Raw genomic sequence first — 20384 nt, forward strand, 5'->3', positions numbered from 1 at the left:
ATTCTGAAATTCATATAGCAGACAGTTTCAGAACCCCAGCACGACTCAATCACAATAAGACATCCCCCAGGCATATCATAATTAACTACGCTGAAGTTAATATGAAGAAGAAAATTCTCAAAGCAGCCAGATGTAAGAAAGCCATTACCTACAAAGGGAAGAATATTAGAGTGACTGCAGATCTCTCTGCTGAAAGTTTTCAAGCCAGAAGAGGGTGGTCATCAACTTTTAATCTCCTAAAGCAAAATAACTTTCAATCCCAGATCCTGTATCCAGCTAAACTGAGTTTCAGTATGATGGAGAAATTAAAAACTTTAATGACATTCATATGTTGAAGAAATTTGCCATAACCAAAGCAGCTCTTCAGGATATTCTCAGACCTATCCTCCATAATGACCAGCCCAATGCTCTACCACAAAAGTAAACTCACTCAAAAACTTTTGATCAAACTCCAACTTCCACAGTGGCGAAATGATTAAAATTGTCCACTGGAGTTTTGAAAAACTTGATACTGAAAATTTTACCAAACTTATCAATATTCTTTTTTCTTTTATTAAATCATAACTGTATACAATGATATGATTATGGGGCATCATACACTCACTTCATAAACCATTTGACACATTTTTATCACAGTGGTTAACATAGCCTTTCCGGCGTTATCTCAGCCACTGTGCCAAAACATTTACATTCTACATTTACCAAGTTTCGCAAATACCCCTGTAATATGCACCACAGGTGTGATCCCACCGATTCCCCTCCCTCTACCCACCCCCCCTTTCCCACTTCCCCCTATTGTTAAGTTGTAGCTGGGTTATAGCTTTCAAGTGAGAGCCCCAAATTAGTTTCATAGTAGGGCTGTGTACATTGGGTATTTTTTCTTCCATTCTTGGGATACTTTACTAAGAAGAATATGTTCCAGCTCCATCCATGTAAACATGAAAGAGGTAAAGTCTTCATCTTTCTTTGAGGCTGCATAGTATTCCATGGTATACATATACCACAATTTATTAATCCATTCCTGGATCCATGGGCACTTGGGCTTTTTCCATGACTTAGCTATTATGAATTGGGCTGCAATAAACATTCTGGTACAAATATCTTTGTTATGTTGTGATTTTTGGTCTTCTGGGTATATGCCCAGCAGAGGAATTACAGGATTGAATGGCAGATCTATTTTTAGATCTCTGAGTGTTCTCCATATATCTTTCCAAAAGGAATGTATTAATTTGCATTCCCACCAGCAGTGCAGAAGTGTTCCCTTTTCTCCGCATCCACGCCAACATCTCTGGTCTTGAGATTTTGTGATATAGGCTAGTCTCATTGGAGTTAGATGATATCTCAAAGTAGTTTTGATTTGCATTTCTCTGATGATTAAAGATGATGAGCATTTTTTCATATGTCTGAAGGCCGTGTGCCTGTCTTCTTCAGAGAAGTTTCTCTTCAAATCCCTTGCCCAGCCTGCGATGGGATCCCTTGTTTTTTTCTTGCTGATGCGTTTGAGTTCTCTGTGGATTCTGGTTATTAAACCTTTGTCAGAGTTATACCCTGCAAATATCTTCTCCCATTCTGAGGGCTGTCTGCTTGCTCTGCTTACTGTGTTCTTAGCTGTGCAGAAGCTTTTTAGCTTGATCAAGTCCCAGTAGTGTATTTTTGAAGCTGCTTCAATTGCCCGGGGGGTTCTCCTCATGAAATACTCACCCAGACCAATTTCTTCAAAGGTTTTCCCTGCATTCTCCTCTAGTAATTTTATAGTTTCATGTCTTAAGTTTAAATCTTTAATCCAATGAGAGTCTATCTTAGTTAATGGTGAAAGGTGTGGGTCCAATTTCAGTCTTCTGCAGGTTGCCAGCCAGTTCACCCAGCACCATTTGTTAAATAGGGAATCTTTTCCCCACTGAATGTTTTTAATTGGCTTGTCAAAAATCAAATAGCGGTAAGTAGCTGGATTCGTCTCTTGGTTCTCTATTCTGTTCCAGATATCTACTTCTCTGTTTTTGTGCCAATACCATGCTGTTTTGATCACTATCGATTTGTAGTAAAGTCTGAGGTCTGGTAGGGTGATTCCTCCTGTTTTGTTTTTATTTCTGAATAATGTCTTGGCTATTTGAGTTTTTTTCTGATTCCATATAAAACGAAGTAATGTTTTTTCAAGATCTTTAAAATATGACAGTGGAGCTTTAATAGGGAGTGCGTTGAAATTATATATTGCTTTGGGTAGTATGGACATTTTGATAATGTTGATTCTTCCTAGCCATGAGCATGGTATGTTTTTCCATTTGTTAACATTTTCAGCTATTTCTTTTCTTAGAGTTTCATAGTTCTCTTTATACAGATCTTTCACGTCTTTTGTTAAGTAAATTCCCAAATATTTCATCTTCTTTGGCACTTCTGTGAATGGGATAGAGTCCTTAACTGCTTTTTCAATTTGACTGTTGTTGGTGTATATAAAGGCTACCGACTTATGAATGTTGATTTTGTAACCTGAGACGCTGCTATATTCCTTGATCACTTCTAGGAGTTTTGTAGTAGAGTCCCTAGTGTTTTCCAGATACACAATCATATCATCTGCGAAGAGCGAGAGTTTGATCTCTTCTGACCCTATATGGATACCCTTGATCGCCTTTTCTTCCCTAATTGCGGTGGCTAAAACTTCCATTACAATGTTGAAAAGCAATGGAGACAATGGGCAGCCTTGTCTGGTTCCTGATCTGAGTGGAAATGATTCCAATTTAACTCCATTCAATATGATATTGGCTGTGGGTTTGCTGTAGATAGCCTCTATCAGTTTAAGAAAAGTCTCTTCTAGACCGATTTTCTTGAGTGTTCTGATCATGAAGGATGCTGGATATTATCAAAAGCTTTTTCTGCATCAATTGAGAGAATCATATGGTCTTTGTTTTTTAATTTGTTTATGTGCTGAATTACATTTATAGATTTACGTATATTGAACCAGCCTTGAGACCCTGGGTAAAACCAACTTGGTCATGATGTATAATTTGTTTGATGTGTTGCTGGATTCTGTTTGTTAGGATCTTGTTGAATATTTTTGCATCTATATTCATTAGTGATATTGGTCTATAATTTTCTTTTCTTGTTGGGTCTTTTCCTGGTTTGGGGATCAGGGTGATGTTTGCTTCATAGAACGTGTTGGGTAGTCTTCCTTCTTTTTCTACCTTTTGGAACAGGTTGAGTAATATAGGTACTAATTCCTCTTTAAAGGTTTGGTAGAATTCTGACGTGAAACCATCTGGTCCCGGGCTTTTCTTTTTAGGGAGGTTTTGTATAGTTGATGCTATTTCTGAACTTGATATGGGTCTGTTCAACATTTCCACTTGATTCTGGTTAAGTCTTGGAAGGTGGCGTGCTTCCAAGTATCGGTCTATTTCCTTCAGATTTTCATATTTCTGAGAATAAAGTTTCTTGTAATATTTGTTAAGGATTTTTTGGATTTCTGATGAGCCTGTGGTTATTTCGTCTTTGTTATTTCTGATCGATGATATTAGAGATTTTACTCTTTTTTTCCTGATTAGGTTGGCCAGAGGTTTATCTATTTTATTGACCTTTTCAAAAAACCAGCTTTTTCATTTATTGATCTGTTGTATTATTCTTTTGTTTTCAATTTCATTTAATTCTGCTCTAATTTTGGTTATTTCTTTTCTTCTACTGGGTTTGGGGTTGGAATGTTCTTCCTTTTCCAGTTGCGTGAGATGTCCCATTAAGTTGTTAACTTCCTCTCTTTCCGTTCTCTTGAGGAAGGCTTGCAGTGCTATAAATTTCCCTCTTAGAACTGCCTTTGCAGTGTCCCAGAGGTTCTGATAGTTTGTGTCTTCATTGTCGTTTTGTTCCAAAAAATTGGTGATTTCTTTCTTAATCTCATCTCTGACCCAGCTATCATTCAGCATAAGGTTATTTAACTTCCATGTTTTTGTATGGGTATGCAGATTCCTGTTGTTACTCAATTCAAGTTTTATTCCATGATGGTCCGAGAAGATGCATGGAATAATTTCTATTCCTTTAAATTTACTGAGGTTAGACTTGTGACCTAAAATGTGATCAATTTTGGAGTAAGTTCCGTGGGCTGATGAGAAGTATGTGTATTCAGTTTTGTTGGGATGAAATGTTCTGTAGATGTCTGCTAAATCTAGATACTGGATGGTTAGGTTTAAATCTAAGATTTCTTTGCTCAGCTTCTTTCTGGAGGATCGATCCAACACTGCCAAGGGAGTGTTGAAATCTCCAACGATTATGGAGCTGGAGGAAATCAAGTTACTCATGTCTGTTAGAGTTTCTCTTGTACATTGAGGTGCATTCTGGTTGGGTGCATAGATATTAATAATTGAGATCTCGTCATATTGAGTATTACCCTTAACAAATATGAAGTGACCATTCTTGTCCTTCCTTACTTTTGATGGTTTAAAGCCTACTGTATCTGCAAATAAAATTGCAACACCTGCTTTTTTCTGATTACCATTTGCCTGAAATATGGATGACCATCCTTTCACCCCGAGTCTGTATTTGTCTTTTAAGTTGAGATGTGACTCTTGTATGCAACAAATATCTGGCTTGAGTTTTTGTATCCAGTCAGCTAACCTATGCCTCTTTAGAGGACAGTTTAAGCCATTCACATTGATGGAGAGTATTGATAAGTCTGGTGGAATTTTGGGTATCGAGTTTTTCAAAGGTCCAGTGGACATTTTTAATGCTTTCGCCAGTGTGGAAGTTGGAGTTTGATCCGAAGTTTCTGAGTGAGTTTACTTTTGTGGCATAGGATTGGGTTGGTCATTGTGGAGGATAGGTCTGAGAACATCCTGAAGAGCTGGTTTACTTATGGCAAATTTTTTCAACATATGAATGTCATTGAAGTATTTAATTTCTCCATCATAGATGAAACTCAGTTTAGCTGGATACAAGATCCTGGGTTGAAAGTTTTTTTGCTTTAGGAGATTAAAAGTTGATGACCAGCCTCTTCTTGCTTGAAAAGTTTCAGCAGAGAGATCTGCAGTTATTCTAATATTCTTACCTTTGTATGTTATAGTTTTCTTTTGCCGGGCTGCTTTGAGAATCTTCTCTTTCAGTTAACTTTAGTGAAGCTAATTATGATATGTCTGGGAGATGGCTTATTGGGGTTGAATCATGCTGGGGTTCTGAAGCTGTCTGCTATCTGAATTTCAGATTCTCTAGGCCTGTCTGGAAAATTTTCTTTCATAATTTCATGTAGAAGGGCCTCTGTGCCCTTGGCAGCCACTTCATCGTTCTCCGAAATTCCTATAACCCTTATGTTGTTTTTTTTCTAATTATCTGAGAGTTCTCTGAGTGAGTGATCTGTTTTTGCTCTCCGTTTCTCTTCCTCTTTGAGAGATTGGGAGCGTTCGAAGACTTTATCTTCAATGTCAGAAATCCTTTCTTCTGCTTGCTCCATTCTGTTACTGAGGGATTCTACTGTGTTTTTCATATCTTTGAGGGCTGTAAGTTCTTGTTTCAGTGTGTCTAAGTCTTTGGTGGTTTTGTCTTTAAATTCGTTAAATTCTTGAGACAATTTTTGAATTTCTCCTCGAATTCCTAATTCCATATTATTAATCTTGTCTGCAAACCAAATTCTGAATTCGACTTCTGACATCTCAGCCAGTTGTTTATGAATGGGATCTTCAATCACATCTGCCGTATCTTTTCTTGGGGGGGTTGATCTATTTTGGTTATTCATGTTACCAGAGTTTTTCCGCTGATTCCGCCCCATGGTTTACTCCCTTTGGTTTTTCCCCTGGGGTTTTATCGAGGGCCCGTACAGTGTTATGGCCTGAGAAACTGGGGCCCTGTCTGGTGTGGTGGAGCAAAGTGGTTCTGTCTTGTTTTCAGCTGGTTTCTGTTCGATCCTATTGCAACTTCTACTCTGGCTTGAAGTCTCAGCTGTGTGGAAAAATCAGCAATTAAGTCACCCTGTCTGCCCACCTCTGGCCCCAGTTGGAAAAGGAGAATCAAACCTTCCTACAATCGCACACCCAGGGCACCACCTGAAAAGTCCTCAGTCTATTAGCCCAGTTCAAAAGGTCTTAATCAACTGTCTCAATCGGCACTTATCTCGGGTGGAAGGGTTCAAGAGGTCTCTGGGAACTGGATCACAGGGGCCTGGTGACTCCTCTGACACAGCTCACCCCAGTGCAGCGTGGAGTCAGGAGGAGCCACCCAGCAAACAGAGCAGTCTGGGAAGGTTGACGTCTCCTTCCCCACTTTGCCCCTCCATCGGACCCAGTCACTGGTGTCTCTGCAGATGGCTAACCCAGTTGCCTGCAGTGAACAGACACTCCAGGGGTTTGCACCTGCCTGAATTGCAAGGAAGTCTGCCAGGCCCCCGCAGACTGCCGCTATCTAGCAGGAGGAGTTGGGGCCTGACATCTTTGAGTGTTTGATGCAGGTGATGGGAAGGAGGTGTTCACTCAGGCTTAGCCCCGTCCCTGATGGATGCTGCTAACAGAACAGAACAGAACAGACAACTTTGTGAGGTTCTGTCTCTGTTCCTGTCGTTGCCTACTGAAGACGGGCTGTTTTGAGTTCAAACGTCTTTGCTGCTGGAGAATTGCGTCTGAACACCTCTCTGGGTCGGCCCCGCCCTGGAAGCTTCCCGGGTTTGTGAGCCGTGTCACCGGTGGCCTCCTCTGGTTGCCCAGGGAGACAGGGGCTGTGGCCTCAGAATATCCAGAAGTGAGCGTTCTGCCGTTAAAGAAAAAACGGCTGTTGATCTACCTCCAGGGAACTGCTGCTCTGGTGTGGGCACTCAGGCGACCCTTTTCTCCTCTGTCCCGCGCCCCAGAATCAGCACTGAGCAGCTGCAGTTTGTGCTGGGTCCACACCCCTTAAGAGATCCCCCAAGAATCTGAACTCTTGGGGGATGGGCCCCCAGACCCCGATTGGGAGTGGGGGGGGGAAGCTAGAGTTTCATTCAGTTTTATGCAATACTGCGGTCCGGGGAGGGCTCCTGCACTGCACCACAGGGAAGTGCCGCCAAGGCTTGATTTCCCCTCAGCAGAGTGCCCTCTCCTCGCTTACGTATCCCAGAGTCAGCGCTGACCTGACGCAGCTCAGGCACTGTGCACTCCCCTCGAGAAATCACCCAAGGAGCCGAACTCCTGGGGGATAGGCCCTCCGACCCCGAGTGAGAGTAGGGGTTCTCAGCTCTCAGCGGGGAAGCTAGAGTCTTATTCAGTCTTGTGCCCCGTAATGTTGCCCGGGGAGGGTTGGTGCACTGCACCGCAGGGAAGTGCCGCGAGGCGTGACTCCCCCTCAGCCCGGTGCCCTCTCCTCACTTGCGTGCCTCAGAGTCAATGCTGACCAGTCGCAACTCGGGGACTGTCCACTCCCCTTGAGAAATCACCCAAGGATCCAAAGTCCTGGGGGACAGGCCTCCAGACCTCAGTGAGCGGGAGGGGAGCGCCGGGGATTCAGGGTTGCCGGCAAAGGATTCCCAAAGATTTATTCAGCCCTATGTCCGGCAGGAGAACGCCGCGGCACCCCAGTAGGGGAGGTAGGTCCAGTTTTTAGAAGGTCTCTCCCGTGGAGTGTAGTGGGAGGGCCTTTAATTTCTGCCCGCTTGTTCAATTGTGGGGCTCATGAGCCGGTCTCATGGGGAAGGGGGACTCCCGTCCGCTTGGTGGTGGATTTTGTACCTTTTGTTTGCGTCCTTGTGATCACAACTTGCCTCAGCGGTGTTGATGTGCGTTCTTCAGCCTTCTCTCTTGGTGAGGCTCAAGTCCACCAGGATACTTACTAAATTCCTGTCCCTTAACTCTCCTTCTGGACGGGAGCGTTTGTTGAAAGCTGGCTTCAGTCCGCCATCTTGTCTCCCCCCTCCTATCAATATTCTTTATTAATGTGAATGGGGTTAAACTGTCCTCGAAAGAGGCACAGGTTAGCTGACTGGATACAAAAACTCAGGCCAGATATTTGCTGTATACAAGAGTCACATCTTAACTTAAAAGATAAATATAGACTCAGGGTGAAAGGATGGTCGTCCATATTTCAGGCAAATGGTAATCAGAAAAAAGCAGGTGTTGCAATTATACAGGCAGACACAATAGGCTTTAAACCAGCAAAAGTAAAGAAGGATAAGAATGGTCACTTCATATTTGTCAAGGGTAATACTCAATATGATGAAATTTCAATTATGAATATTTGTGCACCCAAACAGAATGTGCCTCAATTTATACGAGAAACTTTAACAGACATGAACAACTTGATTTCCTCCAGATCCATAATAGTCGGAGAATTCAAACTCCTTTGGCAGTGTTGGATAGATCGTACAATAAGAAGCTGAGCAAAGAAATTTGAGATTTAAACCTAACCATCCAACATTTGGATTTAGCAGACATCTACAGAACATTTCATCCAAACAAAACTGAATACACATACTTCTCATCACCTCATGGAACATACTCCAAAATCAATCACATCTTAGGTCACAAGTCTAACCTCAGTAAATTTAAAGGAATAGAAATTATTCCTTGCATCTTCTTGGACCATCATGGAATAAAAGTTGAACTCAGTATTAATAGGAATCTGCATACTCATACAAAAACATGAAAGTTAAATAACCTTATGCTGAATGTTAGTTGGGTCAGAGATGAGATTAAGAAGGAAATTCCCAAATTTCTGGAACAAAATGACAATGAGGACACAAATTATCAGAACCTCTGCGATACCACAAAGGCAGTCCTAAGAGGGGAAATTTATAGCACTGCAAGCCTTCCTCAAGAGAATGGAAAGAGAGGAAGTTAACAACTAAATGGGACATCTCAAGCAACTGGAAAAGGAAGAACATTCCAACCCCAAACCCAGTAGAAGAAAAAAAAAATAACCAAAATTAGAGCAGAATTAAATGAAATTGAAAACAAAAGAATTATACAATAGATCGATAAATCAAAAAGATGTTTTTTTGAAAAGGTCAATAAAATAGATAAACCTTTGGCTAACCTGACCAGGAAAAAAAGAGTAAAATCTCTAATCTCATCAATCAAAAATCAATCTCATCAATCAAATATGACAAAGAAGAAATAACAACACTCTTCAGAAATTCAAAAAAATCCTTAATGAATATTACAAGAAACTTTACTCTCAGAAATATGAAAATCTGAAGGAAATTAACCAATACTTGGAAGCACGTCACCTTCCAAGACTTAGCCAGAATCAAGTGGAAATGAACAGGCCCACATCAAGTTCTGAAATAGCATCAACCATACAAAATCTCCCTAAAAAGAAAAGCCCGGGACCAGATGGCTTCATGTCAGAATTCTACCAAACCTTTAAAGAGGAATTAGTACCTATATGACTTCAACCTGTTCCAAAAGGTAGAAAAAGAAGGAAGACTACCTGACACGTTCTATGAAGCAAACATCACCCTGATCCCCAAACCAGGAAAAGACCCAAAAAGAAAAGAAAATTATAGACCAATATCACTAATGAATATAGATGCAAAAACATTCAACAAGATCCTAACAGAATCCAGCAACACATCCAACAAATTATACATCATGACTAACTCGGTTTTATCCCAGGGACTCAAGGCTAGTTGAATATCCGTAAATCAATAAGTATAATTCAGCACATAAACAAATTAAAAAACAAAGACCATATGATTCTCTCAATTGATTCAGAAAATGCTTTTGATAATATACAGCATCCCTTCATGATCAGAACACTTAAGAAAATTGGTAGACGGGACATTTCTTAAACTGATAGAGGCCATCTACAGCAAATCCACAGCCAATAATGTATTAAATGGAGTTAAATTGAAATCATTTCCACTCAGATCAGGAACCAGACAAAGCTGCCCATTCTCTCCACTGCTCTTTAACATTGTAATGGAAGTTTTAGCCATCACAGCCATCACAGGGACGAAAAGGCGATCAAGGGTATCAATACAGGGTGAGAAGAGATCAAACTTTTGCTCTTCAGAGATAATATGATCGTATATATGGAAAACAACCGGAATTCTACTACAAAAGTCTTAGAAGTGATCAAGGAATACAATAGTGTCTCAGGTTACAAAATCAACATTCATAAATCAGTATCCTTTATATATATCAACAATAGTCAAGCTGAAAGAACAATTAAAGACACTATTTCATTCACATTAGTGACAAAGATGATGAAATATTTGGGAGTTTATCTAACAAAGGATGTGAAAGATCTCTATAAGGAGAACTATGAAACTCTAACAAAATAAATAGCTGTAAATGTTAACAAATGGAAAAACATACCATGCTCATGGCTGGGAAGAATCAACATTGTTAAAATGTCCATACTACCCAAAGCAATATACAATTTGAATGCAATCCCTATTAAATCTCCACTGTCATACTTTAAAGATCTTGAAAAAATAACACTTCGTTTTATATGGAATCAGAAAAAAAACTCAAATAGCCAAGACATTTCTCAGAAATAAAAACAAAGCAGGAGGAATCATGCTACCAGACCTCAGACTATACTATAAATCAATAGTGATCAAAACAGCATGGTACTAGCACAAAAACAGTCAAGTAGATGTCTTGAACAGAATAGAGAACCAAGATATGAATCCAGCTACTTACCATTATTTGATCTTTGACAAGCCAATTCAAAACATTCAGTGGGGAAAAGATTTCCTATTTAACAAATGGTGTTGGGTGAACTGGCTGGCAACCTGTAGAAGAGTGAAACTGGACCCACACCTTTCACCATTAACTAAGATGGACTCTCACTGGATTAAAGATTTAAACTTAAGACATAAGACTATAAAATACTAGAAGAGAGTGCAGGGAAAAACCCTTGAAGAAATCGGTCTGGGCAAGGTATTTCATGAGGAGGACCCCCTGGGCAATTGAAGCAGGTTCAAAAGTACACTACTGGGTCCTGATCAAACTAAAAAAATTCTGCACAGTCAAGAACACATTAAGTAAAGCAAGCAAACAGCCCTCAGAATGGGAGAAGATATTTGCAGGTTATGTCTCTGAAAAATGTTTAATAACCAGAATCCACAGAGAACTCAAACGTATAAGCAAGAAAAGAACAAGTGATCCCATCGCAGGCTGGGCAAGGGACTTGAAGAGAAACTTCTCTGAAGATAGGTGCACGGCCTACAGACGTATGAAAAAATGCTCTTCATCTTTAATCAGAGAAATGCATATCAAAACTACTTTGAGATATTATCTAACTCCAGTAAGACCAACCTATATCCCAAAATCCCAAGACCAGAGATGTTGGTGTGGATGTGGAGAAAAGGGAACACTTTTGCACTGCTGGTGGGAATGCAAATTAATACATTCCTTTTGCAAAGATGTATGGAGAACACTTAGAGATCTAAAAATAGATCTGCCATTCAATCCTTTAATTCCTCTACTAGGTATATACCCAGAAGACCAAAAATCACATTATAACAAAGATATTTGTACCAGAATGTTTATTGCAGTCCAATTCATAATTGCTAAGTCATGGAAAAAGCCCAAGTGCCCATCGATCCACGAATGGATTAATAAATTGTGGGTATCTGTACACCATGGAATATTATGCAGCCTTAAAGAAAGATGGAGACTTTACCTCTTTCATGTTTACATGGATGGGACTGGAACTTATTCTTCTTAGTAAAGTATCTCAAGAATGGAAGAAAAAGTATTCAATGTACTCAGCCCTACTATGAAACTAATTTATGGCTTTCATATGAAAGCTATAGCCCAGTTATAACCTACAAATAGGAGGAAAGGGGAAAGGGAGGGGGGTGGTTGGGCAGAGGGAGGGTGATTGGTGGGATTACACCTGTGGTGCATCTTACAAGGGTACTTGTTAAACTTAGTAAAAGTAGAATATAAATGTCTTAACACAATAACTAAGAAAATGCCAGGAAGGCTATGTTAACCAGTGTGATGAAAATGTGTCAAACTGTTTATAAAACCATTGTATGGTGCCCCATGATCGTATTAATGTACACAGCTGTGATTTAATAAAAAAAAATGAGTGTACAGAGGTTCAGGTCCAGTGTCTTCCATGGTGCACCCTAAAAGTCACATGAGAACATCTTGGAGGCTTAATTAAATTCACTCTAATCAGCAAACGCCTATGGGTATTTGATACTGTGCTTGTTTGGGGAGGTGATTAAAAAGGCTGCCAGGGAACAGAGAGCACTTTTACTGAGACATGATGGTTATGTGTACAGGGCTTGTGTGTGCTGGTCTTGCCTTCCCACGTGCAGTGCTACTGAGACTGGGGCCTGGGGGTGGAACCAGCAGCAGCAAGTTTGATACAAGTTTGAATTCTTAGAGCTGGGTCCTGTATGGAACCCAAGGGAATCCCTTTGCACATTCTCAGTGACCATCCAACATGTACCTACCATGTTCTCACACTCCCTTTTCCACAGGTTCATGTCAGTAGGTAGATCTAAGATAATAAACATAAACTAAACGTAATACTAAACATAAACCCTCTCCACATAGAAATTTCATAGTGTCAGGGCCAAGAGATGTGCAGAAAAAGTCTTCACTGTCAGGTGCACAAGGCTATTCCTTTCATCCCTACACAGAAACCTCAAAAACTTCATAAAAATTACACATCTCCAAAGCTCTGTAGGTTTCCCTGCCCATAACTCTCCCACAACATACTCTCAAACCTCCTGAGATAACCCATTCTAATACCAATCACACACAATACCAAAAAAAGACTTGAGGAAAAATAAATATCTTCCATGCATCTCCCAAATTCACTCAAAATTGATTATTTAAAATGGCTACATTTTTCAAATTGTCAAAATTCAAACATCCCACACTTGTTCAACAAGTAAATCTTCAGACATCACAATCTGCAAGCCCCCAATTCAATAACAAACCAAATATTCCCCAATAGTCTTGCACTGGAAACATCCCAATAGTGAATATGCACATGTGCATACTATGTGTCATATGCCGTGAACTGATTCATGTAGTCCTTTGCCCTCTGCATTACCTGCTTCTCACATTACAGTACCAAATGTTGTCATACGTGGCCTCTATATTGAAAAGCAAGACACACCCCAGCAGGACTGGTGTACCCATAGCCAGCCCTGAACTTTTGCTTTTTTGTAGGGGTGAACAAATGCCCTTGTCTCTGGGCTATGGGGCTGTTAGACTCAGTGATGCCAAAGGAGAGGCCCGAGAAGAAGCAGAGTCCACCTCTGGAAGGACAAGCGTGTGAGGAGGGATGGGAAGGAGAGAATGAAGGAGAGAGGGTAATGACAGGAGAGGACTGGGGTCTGTGGAATCCCAGGGTCAGGAATATGGCAACATGTCCCAGAGCTCCCTTGGAGTATCCAAGAAGATCCAGTATCTACTTCTAGTGAGTAGGGACTTCATATGTGGTGAAGAGTGGAGAAGGAGAGAAGAATAAAGATGAAAAACCTGCCACTCCAACTGGCCTCAGAGTCACATTCACCAAAAAAGGGATGCAGACCCTGGAGTCCACCGCAGAGCCACAGTTCTAGGAGTGTCTGAAGTCGACCTGGAGCTCCCGCGGGTGGGACCATAGGTGGGGGGATTGTGGCCTTGCAAAGACATGCGTGTCCCAGATGCAATGGAGTTAGTGGGGAGAATGGCAGAGCCCCAAGGGAGAAGCAGAAATTCTGAACCTCCCCAGCTCAAGAAAAATGTGCTTCAGGTCAGCAATAAACTTGGGGGCGGGGGCGGGGTTTAAAGGGACCCAGGGGGCTTCTTTCTTATTACGTTTCCCGGTCACTGTCACAAAAACTTATTTACTGAATGTGACTGTTCAAGAAAACTCCTATGATGTGTTATAAAATATTTGCCCTTTATTGACCGCCTTATTTTTTATCTTGCCTTGGGACTCATATAGTTACTCCTAAAAAGCCTGCAAATATCCACATGGAGCTATATTTATTTAGTTCAGTTTGATGATCATTTACTGGTTATGTGTGTAGATACAGTGGGCCTTCTGTTTTTAACATTTCTCATTTTGGTCGACACTTCCGTTATTTGCAATTTTCTCCTTTAGTAATATATTGATAAATAATTTTTATTATGTTTTAGCCTAAATGGTATTACATCCTCCCTCTCTGTCTCTCTCTCCCTCCCTCTCACTCCCTCTGACACAAATACACACATTTTGTTTATTCTCTCGACCATTCGTGGATATTTGAGTTGTTTACACCATTTGCTTCTGTGAATATTGTTAGTATGTACAATTGTTTACAAATATCTGAGAAGCCCAAGTGCCCATCGACCCATGGATGGATTAATAAAATGGGTTATATGTACATCATGGAATATTATGCAGCCTTAAAGAAAGATGGACTCTACTTCTTTCATGTTTACATGGATGGAGCTGGAACATATTTTTCTTAGTAAAGTATCTCAAAAATGGAAGAAAAAGTATCCAATGTACTCAGCCCTACTATGAAACTAATTTATAGCTTTCATATGAAAGCTATAACCCAATTATAGCCTAAGAATATGGGGAAAGAGGAAAGGGAGGCGGGGGAGGAGGCTGGGTGGAGGGAGGGTAATTGATGGGACCACACCTACTGTGCATCTTACAAGGGTACATGTGAAACTTACTAAATGTAGAATTACCACATTTAGTAGAAACTTACTAAATGTAGAATTGTGTTTTAACACAATAATAAGAAAAAGCCAGAAAGGTTATGTTTTTTATTTATTTATTTTTTATTAAATCATAGCTGTGTACATTAGTATGATCATGGGACACCATATACTTGGTTCATAGACCGTTTGACACATTTTCATCACACTAGTTAACATAGCTTTCGTGGCATTTTCTTAGTTATTTTGCTAACACCTTTACATTCCACTTTTACTAGGATTCACATATTCCCTTATAAGATGCAATCGCAGGCTGGGCAAAGGACTTGAAGAGAAACTTCTCTGAAGAAGACAGGTGCACGGCCTTCAGACATATGAAAAAATGCTCATCATCTTTAATCATCAGAAAGGTTATGTTAACCAGTGTGATGAAAATATTTCAAATTGTATATACAACCAGCGCATGGTATCCCATGATTGGGATGTACACAGCTATGATAATAAAAAAGAAAATAAAATAATAAAAAAACCCCAAAAAACAAATATCTGTTTAGCCCTGCTTTTAATCTTCTATTAGAGTGAAGTTTCTAAATCCTATAATAATTATATGATTACTTTTTTAGGTGATGGCAATCCTGTTTTCCACACGGCACCAGAAGAGAGAGTTGACTTGAGTTAAAATTAAAATAGTGGGAAGTGGAGAAATAAAGCCAGGAAAGGCAGGAGATGAGAGATAGGATGGTGTGGGGAGGACTGATGCAGCTGATGGCTGCAGCCAGCACCTGAATGGTGCAAACAGCTTTATTTATACAGTATCTTCACAAAGTTATGTAAATCTTAGCACATGAGGTAGAGATCCTTAATGAGGAAAACCTGTGTGCTTGACAACAACAAGGATAGTATCTGTGGGCTATGTGACTTTTGGCAGGTGAAAGAAGGTTGTTGAAGGAGAAGAAATGGCAGGTGATCATACTCTGAGTGCTTCCCAGGCTGGGGGGCCCCTGCTACCCCCACCCATCTCCCCACATTGTACTATTTTCTCAAGCCTAATAATAATGGAAAAGAGTTCCTTTTCTCTACGTCTTTAACAAACGTGTTACTTTTTGCATTCACTGATTGGTTTCATATGCTTGATTGATTTAAACTTAGCATACCCAAGGGAGAAGGAGCACTCTCTCACTGCACTTTGATTTGCATTTCCTTAACACATAATGACATCCAACATCTCTTCATGGATTTCTTGGCCAATGTACATCTTCTTTGGAAAGATGTCAATTGAAAAGATTTTCTCACTTTAACTTTTGTTGTTTAATTATTTCTTCTTCTTCTTCTTCTTCTTCTTCTTCTTCTTCTTCTTCTTCTTCTTCTTCTTCTTCTTCCTCTTCTTCTTCTTCCTCTTCCTCTTCCTCTTCCTCCTCCTCCTCCTCCTCCTCCTCCTCCTCTTCTTCTTCTTCTTCTTCTTCTTCTTCTTCTACATGAGTTCTCACTTGTCATCCATGCTTGAATGCAGTGTTCCCATCATACTTCACTGAAGCCTCCAACTCTTGGGTTCAATGATCCTCCTTCCTTACCTTCCTGAGTAGCTAGTACTATAAATATATGCCTCCATGTCTGGCTAATTGTTTGGTTATTTTTTGTAGAGGAAACATGTTGCTATCATGCCCAGGCTGGTCTAAAAGTCCTGGATTCAGACAGCCCTCTGCCTCTGTCTTCTAAAGTGCTGGGATTATCCCTGTCTCCAGGTGCTCAGTTGATGCTTTTTGCTAAGTTGTAAGAGTTTTTATTTATTTTCTGCATATTGGTCCCTTATCAGATATATGTTCTGTGAATATTTTCTCCTATCCCATGGGTCATATTATCATTCTTTTCATAGTGTCTTTGATACACAAAAGCTTTTATTTTGATGCCTCCCAATTAAGCTACTTTTTTCCTGTTCTTTGGTGTCATATACAGGAAATCCAGACAGAATCCAAGTCATGAATATTTCTCCATATGTTTTCTTCTGAATGTCTGATAGTATACTTTGCTCATTCACTTTTTTATCAAGTTTGATTTAAATATTTTGTATTATGTTAGGTAATAATTGAAATTATTGTTGTTTTGTGGATGTCTAAGCTTAATAGCATTATTTTTTGAAAACACTATCCTTTCCATATTGAAAGGTTTGAATACCTTTGTATTAGTCATTTACATAAATGGACTTTAGAAGGAAAAGTTTATTTCTCAGCAACCTGTTCTGTTTCACTATTCTCTGTGTCTGAAATTACACTAGTATCACTCTGCCTTCATAAGTGTAGTTTTGAATAATAGTAAGAATTAAAATAAGGAAGTGTGAGTCCAATTCCCTTTTAATATGCTAAAGGATCTCAGTGTCTTGCAAATGTGTGCCTAAATATACAAACAAATACACAAGTGTACACCCTTTACTTTTTCCAACATTCCTCCATTTTCTTAAAGAGTTAGATAAACCCATGCCCAGAATCCCAACTCTATTTCCCTCTCAACATATTTGTGCAGGACCCTGATAATTCAATCTACTTCAGGTGTTCCATAAAGGGTAACATTTATGGTGATGATTGGATTTTCTAGGGATTACCAGAGATCCCATCCTGTGACCTCCTAATCCAATTAAGCATTTAGACTGGATTGCTCTGTCACATGTGTGTTGAGTGGGGTGGGGTGGGTGGGATGGGTATAATGGCTGGGATGGATGGGACGACCTATAAAAGGGCTGAGAAGATGACAGAACCTGCCACTTGAAGATCGTCTGAAATAGGGAAGCATCTTTCTACCACTTGAAGCCTCAGAAGGGAACCCTTGTGCTCATTGCTCCTGGAGACATGGAGGCTCCTTCACTCAACAGGCAAGGTGAGTCTTATTTCAATCTCTCTTTTTGTTTGTGTGTGAGACAGAGTCTCACTTTGTTCCCCGCTTCTCCCCTGATAAGAGTGCTGTAGTAACATAGCTCCCAGCAACCTCAAACTCCAGCACTCAAGCAATTCTCTTGCCTCAGCCTCCCAAGTAGCTGGGGCTATAGGCGCCCACCACAACACCCATCTATTAGAGACAGGGGTCTCACTCTAGCTTGGACTGGTCTCAAACTCGTGAGCCCAGGCAATGTGCCCACCTCAGCTTCCCACTTTTGTGCCCAGGAATTCCCAAAGACCATGCCACCACACAAGCTGAATTCACAGATGAGTCCTTTATTAAAGAGCCAGCTGGCAACTACCTCAGGCCCAACAGGGGGTCCCTGAGAGCAGCACCGACTGCTCAGGGCAGTCAGGTATTTAAGGCTGGTCTGCATCCTGGTTGGCACACAGGCTGCCCAGGTGCATCCAGGTTAGCAAGCAGTGCAGAGAAGCAGAATTTGCTGTTAGTTCGTCATCCATTTTTATTTCAGTACTTTTTCATTCTGGTATTTTCCAAAGGTCAATCTGGGGATAGTCAGTAGTTCTCTGATTGTTTCTCAGGGAGTTAGTCAAGCAAGAAATCAGTCAATACTTTCCCATCCATCTTGAGAGTAAACCAGTCTTACTCCATTTTGCTGAGAGCTTGCAGCCCAGAAATTTGCCAGGAGTTATCTGGTATTTTTCCACCTTAGTCTAGGCCTAACATCAGAGAGCTAGGACTACAGGCACCCACTACTACACCTGGCTATTTTTAGACTCAGTGTCTCACTCTAGCTCTGGTTGATCTCAAATATATGAGCTCAGCGCATCTGCCCACCTCAGCCTCCCAGACTGTTGGGATTATAGGCTTGAGCCACCATGCCAGGCCCATTTCAAACCTCACACTTCCAAACCTCACACTTTCTCAGCCAAACGCAGCTGACACTAAAATCCACTTGAGTCAATACACAACTGATACCTTGTCACTTTCTTTTTTTTGTTTTTTTTTGAAACAGAGTCTCACTTTGTCACCCTTGGTAGAGTGCTATGGCGTCACAGCTCACAGTAACCTCCAACTCTTGGGCTTAAGCGATTCTCTTGCCTCAGCTGCCCGAGTAGCTAGGACTATAGGCGCCTGCCACAACACCTGGCTATTTTTGTTGCAATTCTCATTGCTGTTTTAGCTGGCTGGGGCTGGGTTCCAACCCGCCACCATCAATATATGGGGCCAGCACCCTAACCACTGAGCCACAGGCACTGCCAATGTTGTCACTTTCATTTCACACAGAGCTCAACCTGAATTGTAATGGACCTCCTCTGACAACAGCTTTGGATTCTAGGGAGAAACTTCTGATAAAATGGAAGAGACCTTATGGGGTTGGTGCTGGACTCTGGAATATGGGGAACACCTGCTACATAAATGCTGCCCTACAATGTCTGACATACATACCACCCCTTGCCAACTATATGCTGTCCCAGCAGCATTCTCAAACCTGTCATCATCAGAAGTGCTGCATATTGTGTGTTATGCAGGCTCATATCATGTGGGTACTGCACTGCCCTGGCTGTGTTTTCGAGCCTTTGCCTGCACTGGCTGTTAGCTTCCACAGATACAGGCAGGAAGATGCCCATGAGTTTCTGATGTTCACTGTGGATGCCATGAAGAAAGCATGTCTGCCCAGGCACAAGCAGTTACATAGTCACTCTGAGGACATGACCATAATTGACCAAATATTTAGAGGATACTGGTGGTCTCAAATCAAGTGTCTGCACTGCCATGGCATTTCAGACATCTTTGACCCTTACTTGGACATTTCCCTGGACATCCAGGAAGTTGAGAGTGTGAAGCAAGCTCTGGAAGAGTTGGTGAAGCCTGAGTATCTGGATGGAGACAATGCCTATCATTGCAGCAGTTGTCTAAGAAAGGTACCTGCTACCAAGTCTGTGAATCTGTACACTTCCTCAAGGTCCTGATCCTTGTGTTGAAAAGGTTCTCACATTTCACAGGCTAAAAAATTGCAAAAGAAGTGCAGTATCCTGAGTGTCTTGACATGAGACCGTACATGTCTCAGCAGGATGGAGGACCCCTCCTGTACATCCTTTATGCTGTGCTGGTCCATGCTGGGAGCAGTTGCCAAAGTGGACATTACTTCTGCTATGTAAAAGCAGGGAATGGCTAGTGGTATAAAATGGATGATGCTGAGGTGACTGCCTGTGACATTTCTTCTGTCCTGTGTCAACCTGCCTGAGTATTCTCTTCTACATCCAGAAGAGTGAATTGGAAAGAGACAGTGGGCCTGCACCAATAGGTGAGGAACCCAGAGCCCTTGAGACTAAAGACACAGACATTGTGGCAAAGCAATGGTGGCTCAAAAGTGACCCCTGCCTCAGTGTTCCTAAGTTGAAGGAGAATTTGGAGAAAACAACTGTAGAACTCTCCTCAGATGAGTGGAAACACATGCAGCAAGCAAAGCAACGAAAGGCTGAATTCAACATCAGAAAAAGAGTTCACCCTGCCTTCCAATGTAGTCATAATTCATCAGTCAAAATGCAAGAATGTCATCCTGAACAGGAAAACAATGTGAGAAGCAAATCAGCCAAGGATGTGTCAGAACAGCTGTATCTCAATGCTAGCAAAGTCCCTTCTTTGGGAGGAAGGACCAGGGGTACTGAGAGTGTGAACAAGCCCAGTACAAGGTCTCTGGTTGTGTTGATCATATTCATATCATAGTTGATGTGAGAATGTTTTTGTATAGAATCAGTGTGAGAATGCAGGGTGTTCACTCATATCAACTGATTTTGATCAGACTTGGGATTTTGATGCAGAAAGTATTTGGATACTCAGATTTGGGGGACAGTAGAGAATCTAAATGAAAGGTATTTGGACATTGAGGAAGGAAGGCCCTTTGCCTTGATGATAGAAATTTTATGAAAATGCAAAGGTTTT

The 20384-nt window shown here is 41.0% G+C and overlaps 2 pseudogenes; both read left to right on the forward strand.

The window, feature by feature from the left end:
- Positions 1-18067, forward strand: part of LOC128580937 (vacuolar protein sorting-associated protein 35-like) — a 71861-nt pseudogene extending 53794 nt beyond the window's left edge.
- Positions 18068-18700: 633 nt separating this feature from the next.
- LOC128580939 (ubiquitin carboxyl-terminal hydrolase 17-like protein 6) lies at positions 18701-20168 on the forward strand (annotated as a pseudogene).
- Positions 20169-20384: the final 216 nt, after the last annotated feature.

The sequence above is a fragment of the Nycticebus coucang genome, chromosome 3, assembly GCF_027406575.1.
Source record: "Nycticebus coucang isolate mNycCou1 chromosome 3, mNycCou1.pri, whole genome shotgun sequence".
NCBI classification, from domain to species: Eukaryota; Metazoa; Chordata; class Mammalia; order Primates; family Lorisidae; genus Nycticebus; species Nycticebus coucang.